This window comes from Condylura cristata, unplaced genomic scaffold (assembly GCF_000260355.1).
Source record: "Condylura cristata isolate star-nosed mole 26May11 unplaced genomic scaffold, ConCri1.0 scaffold00012, whole genome shotgun sequence".
NCBI lineage: Eukaryota > Metazoa > Chordata > Mammalia > Eulipotyphla > Talpidae > Condylura > Condylura cristata.
In genome coordinates this window covers 48,724,159-48,739,542 of record NW_004567113.1, presented here as the reverse complement: position 1 = coordinate 48,739,542, position 15,384 = coordinate 48,724,159, and the positions used below count along the sequence as shown (strand labels likewise).

The 15,384-nt window shown below is 40.5% G+C and overlaps 1 protein-coding gene across 3 annotated transcripts in view; it reads right to left on the bottom strand.

Annotated features, from left to right (window-relative positions):
• Positions 1–15,384, bottom strand: part of KCNIP4 (Kv channel interacting protein 4) — an 845,713-nt gene that overhangs the window by 390,170 nt on the left and 440,159 nt on the right. The gene's annotated exons all lie outside the window — the stretch shown is intronic.

The window sequence follows — 15,384 nt, the reverse complement described above, 5'->3', positions numbered from 1 at the left end:
TGAATAGACACACTTCTGTCACAGGTTGTCAAAACATTTTTTAATTTTCGTTCCTTGAATTCAGCACAACTTTCTCTACCAGGAACTTCCAAGTGCAAACTGAAAGAAGACAGGGTGATGGACCATCCCAGGCCTCTCTGTATTGCTTTCTACCCCATGAACCATTTACCACCTATGCCACAAGCAGCCTTCTTTTAGCTCCCAATGTAATCACGTCAGTGAGGGACAACACTGGAAATGTAGCCAGGCCAAGTGGAATAAATCACAGCTGACTGATGCCAATGTTTGGAAGTGTGGAGCAGACTTAGATAAAGTAGGTATTTCAGGTTGAGCGCTAATAAGAAAACTGAATCAAGGTCACATGAGGCTAATTCCCATTATGCCACTGGAACTAATCTTTATCTAAATCGATACCATAACAGTAATAAAAGACACAAAGTTGTCTAATGTTTAATTCATTTATTATGAACTCATAAGACTCACATAATTGAAACCGTATTATTTATGTGGTCATTAAATTCAGGGCAATTTCTAGTGATTTTAGTCCGGCTTAATGGAAGTCTTAGTTGCAGATATATATTTAACCATATTTCATTCCAAATATTATTTCTCCCAACAAATTATTCCTCATTACAGTTAACAGGTTGTACTTCCTCTCTGTAATAGAGTATAAAATGTGTTTCTTCTTTATTGTACCAAAGAAATTCAAAATCTGAAAAGTGATGCACAACCATTCCTTGACAGTTCATGCTACTTATATGTTGTTGTTTACTTACTAACAACTCTAACTTAATCACTTTTTAATAACTTTGCTTTTCAATAGGAATATTTCAGATATAATAACCATGATATTTATGTCATGTTAGAAGCAAATTTGCTTTAACAATTAAGTATGAAACATATACACAACACTTGCCATTAGTGGGACCACAAAAAAAAAGGAAAAAAATATCGTCAACAGGCATGTAATTCATGAAATAGCACAAAGTACCTCAGAGTTAAACATGTGTTTTTATGGATATTTGAGGGAAGACCCTGTAACAGTTACAGAGAGAGCCATTAGCAGATTAAAACTTTTGAAGCCACATCAAGAAAAGTCAATTCAACATGATATGCTGATTAGAAAATCTGAGAATGGTGCCTCTCTGAACTTTGGTATTATTATGTGTGATATTTTTAAGCGGCACAGTAAATTATTGCAACATGAGTGAATTAGCACTACACACATTTAATATTTCACAATTTATGTGGATAAAGAGGCAGGAAATAGGTTAGCTGGGTACTCTACTGAGCCTTGATCAGAATGTAGGCTATGAGCATCTCTGAAGCTCTGGGTTCTGTTCAAAGACCACTGGTTACCACCACAATTCATTTTCTGTGGTTGTTAAGACTGAGGCAGCTACGTGAATGTTAGCTGCTAGGCAGGGAACCCTCTCAGCTCTTAAAAGTTGTTCTTAATGCCTCGCCCACTCTATAACATGGCAGTTCACTCCTTCATTGCGATGGGGATAATCTCATATATGAAGTGTTGCAGGCCTCTTTTTGGGGCTTACTTGACTAGACCAGGCTTGTTTAGGATTGCTCTCTGTTGATGAACTTAGTGTCACCTGATTAGGGACTTTATTATATCTGCAACATTACCTTATCACAAAAATTACTAAAGTTATGGGACTGTTCCCCCATCAAATTCACAAGTCCTACACATGCTGAAATTAGAGGAATTTTATGGGAATCTCGGGATGTTCTTAGAATTCTATCTGTCAAGGTTTATTCCTGCTCTAACTGCCATGTAGTACATTAGCTATCTGTGGTTATAGAAACTCAAGGAACTCTTTATCTTATATTTTTTCCAAACTAAGATTGGGAGGAGACTTCGGGCAGAACTTCTAAACATTTAGCTGCTGACTAGATAGGAGCCGTCAGACAAAAAAATGAAGTCCTGGAATGGACACCATTCACCCGCAACTTCACGCAGCCAAAGGAGAAAGATGACAGCAATAATCCACACCAGCACTTGGGCCAGTGACACTGGGCTACGCACTGAACAACCACCGTCATCCTGTGATGTGCATGATGCAGACAGCATTCCAGGGTGAGGAGTCGTGTGCGCCCTCACCACTACATACATTTCAAGTGTCATTTATTAGAGAGATTTTCCCTTATTTTCCCATTTCTTGTAATAGCAACTGTGACCTAGCTATGTTCTCCCAGTGCTTACGGCTGGCTCCCCCCCACCCCCGCAGTACATCACAGCGAAGTGACTTCCTGGGCCCTGCTACTTTGCTAAACAGACCACTTTGGGCAGACATTAGCCTGCAGCCTTAGTTACGGCCCCTATAAAATTTTATGCCCATGTTAATTGCACATCAAAGTTGTTGAATTGAAATATTTAATATATGTGCAGCACCCAGGGCAGTACCATGTGAAAAATAAATGTTTTAGTTGTCATTGTTAAAATTAGAATGATGTGGGCACAGCAGTTGCCTTGCTTCGAAGCAATACCCCTAATGTAGCACCATCTCTGACCCATGGTATCCACTTAATGAAACTATTATAACTCTATTAATCCTCGCTTCCTCTTCTGACCTACCCTCAGTCTATGTTGCTGACAGAGTAATAGGAACATGTCATTTTTAGCTTCAATTTTCAATTGTATCTCAATGGCCACAGACGAAATTTCCAAAACTGCAGTAAGGCACACAGAGTCGATCCTAACAGGGCTTTGAGAAGCACTGGCAACTCATCTCTCAGGTCTCATCACCCCAAAATCTGTCCTCAAGTCCTGTGTTGAAGTCATGTCTAACTTCTACGATAGCCCAAATTCTGGGTTCATTTGCCAAATGCTTCTTTTTCCTTTTGAGAAATCCTCATCCCTCTTTTAATAATCACCTTAAATGTTTGTACATGATTGGGGCTTTGCCCAAGTCCCTTCTCTGAACTAGAAAACATTGATTCCCTTCTTTTCTCAACTATGATCCTTCTAAGATTGTTGAATTGGCTGTCAGTTGGTCTGGGCCCTCCCTGATGGTGCAGCGGGTTAAAGCACAACTCTGAAAAGCTAAAACCACTTCAATATGAGTTCGATCCCCATCCTGGAAGTGGAAGACCTCTCCTGCCCAGCACACTGCTCTCCTCAGCAGTGTACTTCATCAGTCGGCCTGTACTGCTGCCTATTCTGTCTCTTGGGAATCCTCTCTCCGCCCTGAACCTCTGGCCTGTAGCCAGTTCTGTATGCATATATAAATAAATCTTTCAAAAAAAGAAAATAATGGGTCCATGAAAGGAGGGATCATGCATCCTATATTATCTTTGTATGCTCAGGTCATATCCATGTGCCTGAAATACACTGTTTGATCAGTAAATATTGCAGTGAATGAAGGAAGCATGGATGGAGAAGGAAAGAAGCTGATGACATGCGTTTGTTGGACACGAGGAGACACATCCCTCCAACAATAATCACCATGCCTTGAATCCCACCATTCAAGATTAATTTTTCACATGCAGTATTCCAGGTGTCCTGAAACTAACTTAAGTGTCAGAAAACATTAATCACTTACACTTTGGTGTGAAAGAGTTTCCTTCATTATTTTTCTGCAGAAGTGAGGTCATTGGCAATCTGGAAACCTCATGCCTAATGACATTAGGCATGAAGAAAGAAGAATTTACAAAAGCAGTTTGCTGGCAGGTATGACACTTCATCCACGAGAACAGTTATGGAAGCTGGAAACTCCAGTGTGATTTTAAGACAATCCAGAACATTCTAAGATAATCCAAATTCTAAGACAATCACTAATCTGCAAAATTGTGTCTCCTTCCTACTCTCTATAGTGTGTGCGTGTATATATATATATATATATATATATATATATATATATATATTTACCACATAGAGCATTTAAATTTGCTTTATTAAAATAATAATTTACTATTTACTACCTGCTACCTCACTGACTGATGTTACCTCCCAAATTACTATGCCAGCTTTCCAGAAGTTGGCTTCTATGCTCGGTTCAACTGGCTTAGGTATGCTCTCTTTTTTTGGGAAACCAAAATGCCTGGCAAGGCATTCTGTCTGGCCTGTTTGCAGATGATAGGCAACATTAATATGTTCTTATAAGTTGCTCTGGACTCCACACTTATTGGTTGGGCAGCCATTTTAGAAAGAATGGGAAGATGATTCTGCATTCAGGTAAGATGGAATTGCATGTCATTAAAAAGGAGAAGACTGGCAACTAGATTATGGTGCTGAGTATTTCAAATTGTTTTCACAGTGTTTTGCATTTGGTCACATGGTCTGTTCTCTTGCCAATGATCTTATTATTATTTTTTTTCATGATTCTTAAGCCCTAGTAATTTTAACATAAAGTAAATAAATGCATTTCTTTAATGCACATATAAATCATTTGATTAACATAAATCACAAAAAAATATTTTCTATTCCATGTGTAAAAAATAAAATTTTTCCTAGGACATTCTTTTTGTGAAAAAAAAATTTATTTTATAAAACATTCATTCCTTAAATATGAATATATAGTTAGTGACAAGATGTGACTTTACAGAACAAAAAAGAAATGCATTTAAGTTTTAATGTCAGAACTTGCACATATAAATGGGTCTCTGCCCTTCATAGAGGTCACTTTGGAAAACTGAGTTTTGCAGTAGTTCATCAGTGTTCACTTTTCCAGATATTTTGGAGCTTTCATTTGGGGCATTCCCTCTAATTGTGCTGCCCCCAGGCTGAAACTTTCCAATCCTCTGTATCCCTGGAAATAACAATGGATGGAATGTTTAGAGACATACCCTTATTGGTGAGCTTTATTAAAGTGGTGGGTGGCTTCCCTGCTGGTGGGTGGCTCTGGGGCCCTTGAGGGACGATGGATACTTTGACAGCAGCTAAGATTTACATGGTTGATTCTCTGTCTTGACTCACCAAAAATGACACATCTGGTCAACCAACAATCCTGGGCTTCTGAACTTGGAGTGGTTGGCTAGTGTTCCACTTACAGATTGCTTCCACATGCAGAAAATAAACAGGACTTGGAAGCTGCCTGATGCCCACCTGTGTCTGCGCCATGGCCATGCTCGGCATGGAAAACCACTGAAATTGGATCCAATGCACAGGAGAGGGGCTATTCCCCCTCCGCACCCCATTTCAACTACTTTATGTTTATTTACAAACACTTCACCACAAGAGGAACTGTGAAAGGGAAGAACTACCATACTACAAACCTCTTGAATTGTTTCCATTGGTCAGGAAAGGAGGGAGAAATCCACGGTTAGATTAAGCATTTCGTGTTACCACTGACTGCTGACTATGTACTGTCGCTGTCTGCATTACCTGAGACAATTAGAGGTGCAAAATGAGCCTCATGACTTCTTGCTAGCCAGGGTAGCAATGAGTATCCACAATTCTACGCCATTTGGAAAAGGTATCTTAGAGCCAACCATTCACTTAATCTCCTGACTTTGAAAGTTTGAGTGGGATTTTGAAAAGGTCATTTTTCCATAAAGTTTATCGTTTATTTACTTTTTTTTCCGGTAATATTTATACATTGTGTATCTAAGTGCTTTGTGACTACTGTACTGCCAAAGAGAAAATGACACATAGTACTCTGTGGATTTTGTTTTTCCTTCTAACACCCTGTTAACTTTGTAGTGCTCTTTGACATGTGTTCTTTGTAAATTCAAGTTTACACAAGAACTTGGATTCTTTTTGGTAAAAGATCTGGGAATAAGAGAGACATTTCTTCATGGACTTAATCCTTTAAATTAAAAATACAAAGGGTCATGTTTAGAGAGTAATTATATTTAAGGCATAAGCAGTTTATGGAGAAAGCAAAACATTCTTTTGTTAAAAAATGAACTCTGAAATATTACTAATTTGATAATGGCTCTGTATACCTGATAAGAATAAGTTACAAAGAAAGGTACACATACAGTACAAATAACTTATAAGTAGATGATATACCAGAGCAGTTTGAAGAGAGAACTCATGAAACAAGAAACAACAAAGAAGTGCATTAAAATATAGCCATGGAGGTACACATTCTAAAATGGTACTCAGTTCCTGCACCATTAGAGACCAAAGGAAGACATGGCAGAGACTAGTCTAAAGGGGACAAAGCCCTGGCTGCCCCCCAAGTTTACCAGGCACCGTTCATTCTTTGCACCATCAGTATGATTTTACTTGCAGTTATGATCATCTGGTTGCACTTGCAGGTGCAGGTCTTCCTGATCTTATGATGTGGTTATGTCCTGATAAACACACTGTAGGTTGCAAATATGTGTAGAAAATACATTTAATACACGAACCTTTCAAGTTGCATCATCATTCAGCCTAGTCTATCTAAAGGTGCTCAGGGCACTTACATAATCCCACCATTGCACAAGGTCATCTCACACAGATTCTATGCTACAATAGTGCTGATATTATAGTGCTATAATAGTGTGAGCTACTGAACCTGCTGAAGGGGTAAGACAGAAGGGTGTGTGGTCAGGCAGCTCACGGGACAGGGGGTCTGATGCATGTCTGAAGCTCTGAACAGAAATGATGGGCATGCTACAGTGACAGAGTCATCAAATGATCATCATCCCCTGTGGCCAGGGAAATGCAAATCCAAACCGCAAGGAGACACCACCTCACATCTGCAAGAATGGCTTACATCAAGGAGAAAAGAAACAGCAAGCACTAACTAGGGTGTCGAGAAAAAGGCTTGATTCCTCTTACCCCTTTAGTGGAAGCTAGACTGGCCCAGCCCCTGTGGAAAACAGTATGAAGGTTTCTCAAACAATAAAAATGGATCTGCCATACGCCCCTGTAATTCTACTCCTAGGTACCTACCTGAAGAATACAAGACAAAAATTGCAAGGAGACTTGCACTTCCATGTTCTTGCAGCCCTATTTGCAATAGCCACACAATGGAAACTACCTAAATGCGCCCAACAGATGAAAGGATCAAAGATACAGTACATATACACAATGGGACACCACTCTGCCGTCAGAGAAGACAGGCTCATGCCATTTGTGACAAGATGGATGGAGCTGGAAATGTCAGAAGACAAAAGACAAATGAGGATGGTGATACAGGTGGAAAAAAGAGAAACCAAAGAAAGAGCCAGATGGAATCCACTCAAAATCTGGCCCTTGAAAACTGACCATGGGACGGAGGCACCCAAAGGCGGAGAAGAGAATTAGGGGGTGAGCCCAGTGGACCATGGTGTGGCTGAGGTGCTTTGGTAACAACATAAACTCAGTACGTCAGGAACATTTTTTTTTTTTTAAATGTCCTTATGTTAAAGGCTGAGAAGAGAAACCAGTAGAGAGTTGTTTCCCCTCATGATCACATACCTGTGGCCATGGCCACTACCTACAATTACATGGAAGCATTGTGTCACGTTTCACCAGTCATGGACAAGATCAAAACTGAAACTCAAAGGCTGGCTTCTACTCAAGGTTTCTATGGTGCTGACACCATCATAAAGCTGCAACATCCTAAGTCTAACCTTCCCCAGGCAGGACTCTAGTTGGATCAATATCACCTAAAGTAAGAACAGACTTAAATCGCAAAAGCCAGCAGAATTATGCTCCCTCCTGACATAAACCCTGCCAGCAGCCCTGCACGGATTGCGGGATCCAGTTTTTAATTAGTTTCCTTTCTACCTGTTCCATAGTTGAACTTTCAGGCCTGCAGTCCTGTGACCAGGACTCTTCATTTGCTTAGGTGGTGCCCAATTGCTGACTGTCCCCTTAGGTCTCTGGACGTCATTCCACTCAGTGTTCTACTTGGCCCTGTACCTGTCCACCGAGAGCCTGAGCACCTCGTGTTGGATGTGCCTGGTTCTGGAACTACCTACTCTCCTGTTCAATCTCAGTGAGCATGAGCCAGTAAGGTTGGAGGCCCTTCTACCCCTGGCCAGTTCAGTCTATTGCTGCCTCCTTTCACCCTACAGCAGCAAACCCAGACACACAGATGTGCACACAAACACCATGTAGAAGGCAGTCCCGCAGAAGTCCATCGAATTCCACTGAAAGATAATCCTTTCAAGTGTTTTTATTTTCGGAAAATACCTGTGTCTTATTTGTAATGACAAAATCAACGTACTGGGTTCATGGGCAGCAACTTTTAAAAATGGAACAGACTAGTATGTCATGAAGGGCACCAGCAAAGGACAGAATGGAGTTTATATTTTAGGATAAGACAGGACAGATTGGAAAGGCAATAACAGACTTGACTAGACTGATCAGAATAGGCGAGTGCTTTGCAGTAGAGTTAGTACTATTTTTGTGTAATCTTTTCTAGTTGTTTACATGTTTTCCTGTAAACTGACGGTAAGGATACATATTTCGTACCATGATTCAGGATCAAAATAGTTTTTTAAACCATGCATTACTGTATCTGAATAGGAAAGCAGCATATCAACAAAATTCCTTAATGAAATTGCAAAGGTGTGGCTGATATGGATTACACAGCAGGACAGCATTTCCTTACAGACATCACCAGAAATGCAATTTCTTCTGTTAAGTTTGCTATTCTCCAGAAAGCAGATAAGCCAAGCTCTGAGTGCCTAGGAATGGAGCTGAGTGCATTTGGGTGGCAGGAAGAAGAATAGTGAGCTCTGGTCTGAAGAGTGTCCTGAGCTCCTGGCATGGGGTGCTTGGGCAGGCGGGTACTAATGCCAGAGGCCCTGGGACACTTGGGAGAGAGAATGAGTGAGAAGAGAGGGAAGACTCTGGACAGGAGCGGCGCGTGCCAGTACTTCTCTTGAACTGGGCTGAGCTGAGCTGGTGGACAGTGAGGACAGGATGTACACTTGGCCACATTGTCACATTTTTCAAAGCATTTTCAGGTATAATTTTGTCCTCACAGAAGGGATGGAAAGAGGATAAGGGGACACTGAGGTATAAAGATTAAGAAGAAAAAGCCCATTTTTATGGTTTAGGGAGCACCCTGTGCCCCTTGAGGGCCTTGCCCCAGTTTGGAACCTGCTTCCTCGGACAGTGTTAACTGGAGGTTACAGTGAGTTGCACAGGGAGTAACTGGGTGCAAACGCTTAACCCTCTGATGCCTAGAACAATTTTTAATCTACTTCAAACAAGGTCACTAAGGACTTATTCTGTCTGAGTCTGCAGAAAATTAACTTGGCAAGATAAGAGAATCACAGAACACTTAATTGTTATGAGATGTTTGTTCAGAAAGAAAGAATAACAAAATGCAGCCGGCGAGATTTCAGCCTTGGATTCTTGCACGAAGTCTGAGGCACTTCCATTTCAGAAAGACTTAGACAAATTGGAAACCATTTAGAAAAGGATAAAAAAATGATCAGAGAAAAGAAAGGTTTGATTTATGAGGCCAGATTAGAGGAGATAAATGCCTATTACTTGGCTAAGTGGCAATGAGTGGAGATAGTAAAAAATCTACAAATATTGGGAGAATGTAAATATGGGAAATACAGGAATTTTAAATGTTCCACAAGAGAAGACTAGCAGGGTGGAGGGCTGGGCTCTAATGGCTTGCACTAGACAAACAGAAGGGGCTTTTGGCAAGTGGATTTATTATGTTGAGGACTGAAATGTAAAATGAGGAGAGGTAGGAGGGACAATGAAAAGAACAAAAAACTGAAGGATAAAAGAGGAAGAAGGAAGGATATTTCAATTTTTCTCCCCTACATATATCTCCATAAAATACATTAGCAACACTGATGGTGATTTATGGGTAGACTTTTTCTGAAGTTATAAAAGACATTAACTATTATATGTATAGTAAATATCCATCAATGACTCATTAAATACAGGATAGATAGAATGCAAGGAATACTGCTGTTTAAACTGGCTCTGCTTAGTGTGGGTGACAGAAAATAGTTGAAAAAAAAAAAGCGGAAAGGAAAGAGATTAGTTTGCCCCATTGCAAACTAATAACACGTAACATAAGACATGCATTTCGGGCCGATCTGTGGCAGAAAGGACAATTCCGCAGAAACCCGATCCAGTCAAGATGGCATCAGTGCTCTCCCTCGGGAGAGAAGGCTGTCACTAAATCAAGGGGAGACAGGAATGGGGGGTCAGTGGGGGTGCAAAGCCATCACTGCTATTAAATTCGGGACCTGGCACCGAGCAGTGGCCCAGCTACACACTCCAGCCCTGTAACTGAACCTGGGTGACACTTCCTTGGCCCAACTCCCTCCTGGAAAAATCTAACACATAATAATGCTGTTAGGAAAGACAGCTGACAATCAGCCCCTGTCCCACTGGCACTTTGCAAGCAGCAGCTTCCTTCCCAAGGAGCCCTTCAAGATTCCTTCTTTGTTTAAGATGTATTTACTTTTGCATACAGAACTGGGGTACCTGCCAGAGGGGCAGGGGCAGTCGGAGGGTTCACCAGAGACAGAGTGGGGAGCAGAACAGGTAGATCAACAAACTACACTGCTGAGGGGAGCAGCAGGCGGGTCAGGAAACGTCTGCGGCACCGTGTGGGTTAGCTCCTGGGCCCAGGGTTCCACCTCGCACTGAAGCAGCTGCAACTGGCTTGCAGTGCTGCATCTTAACCATAGCACCACCAAGGAGGGCCCCAAGATGTCTTTTTTATTATTATTATAACACAGTGGTGGAAAGTGGCTTTTGGTGAATCACAAAGTAAACAAATTGTGAGTATCGACCAGATGTCACACCCTATGGCTGCTCCAGAAACTCCCTGACCATGACATGCATCTTCTTTATTTCACAGATTAACAATGTAAGGTCAAAGTTAAGTCATTTGCTCATTTGCGCTAAATCACTGAAGATAAGAAAGTCTATTTACCTTGAAAGCACTGCCATGATCCCTTATGCTCTGTAACTTCCCTAATGCGTAACACACAGTAAACACACAATAGGTGCTGAATTAAACGGGAGGGGAAATGATGGTCTCATTGAGATCTGAAAAATAATCTCCAGCAATTTGGGGTATGAGTGGATAAAGCGTTGCCAGATTTTCACCAACTGTTGAATTCCGTCTGTAAAAATGACTGCCTCGTCTGTACACTGGCATCTCCGAAGGGCAAAGTATCTTTTGCCTTTCTCGGTGCTTCTGTGACCACAACAGGCCACATTTCCTTGGTCTCAGGTAAGCCACAATGGCCCTAACTTCTGTATTACTTTTCCGGAGATTTAATTGACACAACTGCTTCACATCATGCATGATATGCTGATTGAGCAATAAGACTGGCAGCCAATATACAGTAGTTGATTACCTAGGACATAAAAATATACTCAGTCTGTGTTCCCAGAGGACACCAAGACATAGAGGATTGAATCCTTCATTTTACACAGTTTACAATTCTTTGGTGATATAAGGTATAAATGCATGAGCAGGTAAACAAATCAAAGTTTACATATCCATTTGAGAATTTCTTTCTAATATATTCCATTCAAATAATATTCATGGATGCCAATTCTGCGGAATGTAGCATATGAAAGGAATAAGGTCAGAGCACTGCTTTTAAGCAACCCCAGTCTCATGGAGGAAATAAACTCCAAACACTGTTCTAATCATTTGGCATCTGGGGTAAAGGCACGGGGTGCTCATGGGATACAGAGGACACGAGTAACACAGCTGATGGATTTGCAGATTTAGATATGGAGAGTTCCCAAAGGAAACGGTTCCCATGGTGCCCACACTGGGTGTTGGAGAAGGAGTAGAAGTTTTCCACCTCAACAGAGAAAAGCACTCTAAGAAGAGGGCACATTCTATAGCAGGCCATGTAGGATTAAAAATAACAATAGTGTGGGGCCCTTCCTGGTGGTGCGGGGTGAAATGCAGCACTATGAAGCTTTCAGCCACTGCAGCACCAGTTCCATGGGAGCTGACCCACAGGGCGCGGCAGACCTCTTCTGACCTGCCCACGACTCCTCTTAGCAGTGTTCTTGTCAATCGACCTGTTCTGCTCCCCACTCTGTCTCTGGTGAATCCTCTCTCCGCCCCTGCACCTCTGGTCTGTACCCCAGTTCTGTATGCATAAATAAGTAAATCTTAAAAACTAACAATAATGTGTAGCATACAGTAATAAGGAAATCTTAGGAGGATTTTTACTCAGGAAACAGGAGTGTCTAAATATAACCTAGAATTTTTCAGTTACAGGTTTTTTTCAGGTCCATGGCACCATCAATAAATACTGTGAGGCATTCAGAGACTCTTCAAATAGCATATTAACATCTCAGGCAATATACTGGCAAGTTTCTTTTCTTCACTGTAGAAGAACACATTAAAAGCAATGTATTGACATTACATAAACTAAAGAATATGTTCTTATTTAGGATTATATATGAGGCTCACTAGTAAGGTTTCTTTTTAATCATGTTTTAGATCATTTAAATGCTCATTAGCATTTAAGAGCTGATCTACCTTTTGGAAATTCATCATTTCAGCAAGGGACATCATGGGCCATTAATTAATACAAAGCTAAGGAGTGAGAAAGTTTCCTTTTAAATTACACAATTATAGTATAAGAGCACATACATTGATCAGTATGGACAGATTACAAAAATCTCTGTATCTGAATAAGTATTTGTATCTCACAAACACTCCTGTGAAATACTATTTTGAAAAACTGTAAGGGACACAGGGAAGTCGAAGTTTTAAGAACTAGGAGCGACGACATTTATGGCTACAGGATTCTGATCATACAAAGTCCAGGCATTAAATAGCTGTGATGGTTTATGACTACAGACTTCAGATTATATGAATTCCAAGAATTGAACAGTTACAATAAGGCTTTTCATATAAAAATAAACTAGAAAAGTGAGTGATGACATTCATTTTACCCGTTTATAGGGTCAGCTAGACATTATGTATTAATTCTCCCAAAATGGAAACAAAGAATACTCTCATATCTCTTCTTGGGCAAATTTAATTAAAACCTCATAAAACATTCTGCATGAATGGTTTCCAACAGAAATGTGATGTCTTTAATGAATAACGAGCTCTATAACTTCTCAAACATAATCAACATTATCACTGAACTTGGTCACTCCTCCCTCCAGTGAAGGATTGCCTCTTGCAAATGAATGTAGCAGAGTCCTCCCACTCCATCCTCAGCCGTATCTTTACTCACTGCCCCCCAACCATTTAATTTGCTGAAGTTTGCCAAGAGCCCCCTCTTTCACAACCGGTGGGGTTCAAGTGCACGTTATGGCACTGAGTGGCTGGACCAGAAATCTAGGATCCGCCCCTGTCCGTCAAACCTGAGTCAGGCTTTGGCATTAAAGTGAATTACTCCTGTTTGGCTCCACGATCAGCCTCTTATTGAAGTCTCAGTTTCCCTAGGTCACGATAATCTGTCCTGCCCTGTGTGAGACCATGTCCTCCTTGTCCTGGCATAAACCTCATGTGACTTTCTATCGTAACCATTGACTGTTCCTTTAGGTCTCGTTCTTTGGCTAACACCAATATTCTGCTTTGTTTTTCCCTTTTTGAGCCCAATAGTTGATTCCTCTTTCACATTAGAGCATTCTCCTTACATGCTCACTTTGTAATGATGCTTTTTTTTTTAATATTTATTTATTTATTTATGTATACAAGTGCTAGTGTGTTGGCCAGAGGTGCAGAGGGTGAGAGGATTCACCAGAAACAGAGTGGGGAGCAGAACAGGCAGATCTACTGAAATACACAGCTGAGGGGTGCAGTGGGTGAGACAGGAGAGGTCTGCTGTGCCATGTGTCATTCCCTGGCCAGGGATCGAACTGGTGCTATAGTGGCTGTGGACAGCTTCATAGTGTTGTGATTTAACCCCTTGTGTCACCAAGGGAGGCCCCCTCAAGATGCTTTTTAAAAAGTTATCATGATCCTTCTTTTCCTCTCTCCTTCCCTGATCTCACTCCAAACACTCAAACTTGTATACACACTGTTCAGTACCTGGGAATATTATCTCTAGGAATTTCCTAAGCAATTATCTAGCTGGCACTTCATATTGAATATGAAATGTAAGTACAAGGACACCTCATACTTCTTTTGTCCAGAAATTGGAGTTCAGTAAATCATATTGAGAAGTCAAAATTGTTGGGCTGGTTCATGCATTTATTTACCCAGCAGATAACAACTTCCTGTTACATAGCAAACTTCCTGCTAGTTCTAGACTCTACATCTGATAGTCATGTGCTATTTCTCATGCTTTTTCACCTTCTCCAACTTATCTGTGTCTATATCATGGAGTATTCTTCCCTCTCTTGTTTTCCTAAAAAGTGCTGCTTAACCTTCACGGTTAAACTAAATTAAACTAAACTATCAGGTTAAACTAAACTAAACTAAACTAAACTATCAGGCTGACTGGTGAAATACTTTCTAATCTTTACAAGTTTGCCTGTCACTTTTCTTTAATTCAGTCCCAGAATATCACATTCACCACCTTTCAAAGTGATATTTGTTCACGTGACTGTCTCCTCCCAATCAGGCTCATTCACTGACTCCATCCAGTATCTCGACTTAGAATCGCACCACTGTAAACTTAAAATGACCTTGACACTACCTGTTCTCTTTCCATTCTCACCCAACCCTTAAATAGTTCTGCAGAATCTTCATCCAAAATAGCTCAAACTATTCACTCAATCTCCAGGAGTATAATGCACGAGAAGATTCCCATTACTTTTTGTCTTTAATACTACAACAACTTTCCATCTGCCCTCCTTATCCCTCCTCTTAATACTTCCAATCCAAACAGTTTCTTAAAATATATTTGGGGATCCTATTCCTTAAAGTTAGTAACACTCCACTTTATTTAGAATAAAATTCCAAATCCCTTTTATGCTTTATGAAGTATTATCTTCTTCTTAGTAATTCTCACGACAGCCCTGCCTCAGTGATCTTTTAGCTCTTAGGATACAAGTTCTTTACCTGTTCAGAGTCTTTGCACATGCTATTCGTCTTTCTGAAATGTCTTTGCCTAACTTTTCATTTTTGGTCCCTTCTTAGCATTTTGGTCTCTGTTTAAATATTACCTCTTCACAGAGCTCTTCCCTGATCATTATATTTAAATAGCTGCTTCCACAAAACCACAGTCACATGATTTTTAAATTTGTTCTCATTTTCTTACTTGATAATCTCTTAACAGAACTGCTACTTAAAAAAAAAAAAATTCCTAGAGATAATATTCCCAGGTACTGAACAGTGTGTATACAAGTTTGTGTGTTTGGAGAGAGATCAGGGAAGGAGAGAGATCAGGGAAGGAGAGAGGAAAAGAAGGATCATGATAACTTTTTAAAAATATAAGCTTATTTTCTCTTAATGTAAAGACAGCTTCTTTTATATCCCATTTCCCCCCCCAACGACCAGTATGGAACAAGCACTAATCATGTGTGTTAAGTAATAAATACAGTAAGGTAATTAAAAATAAGTAAACTCAAGCTCCCCCCCCCCC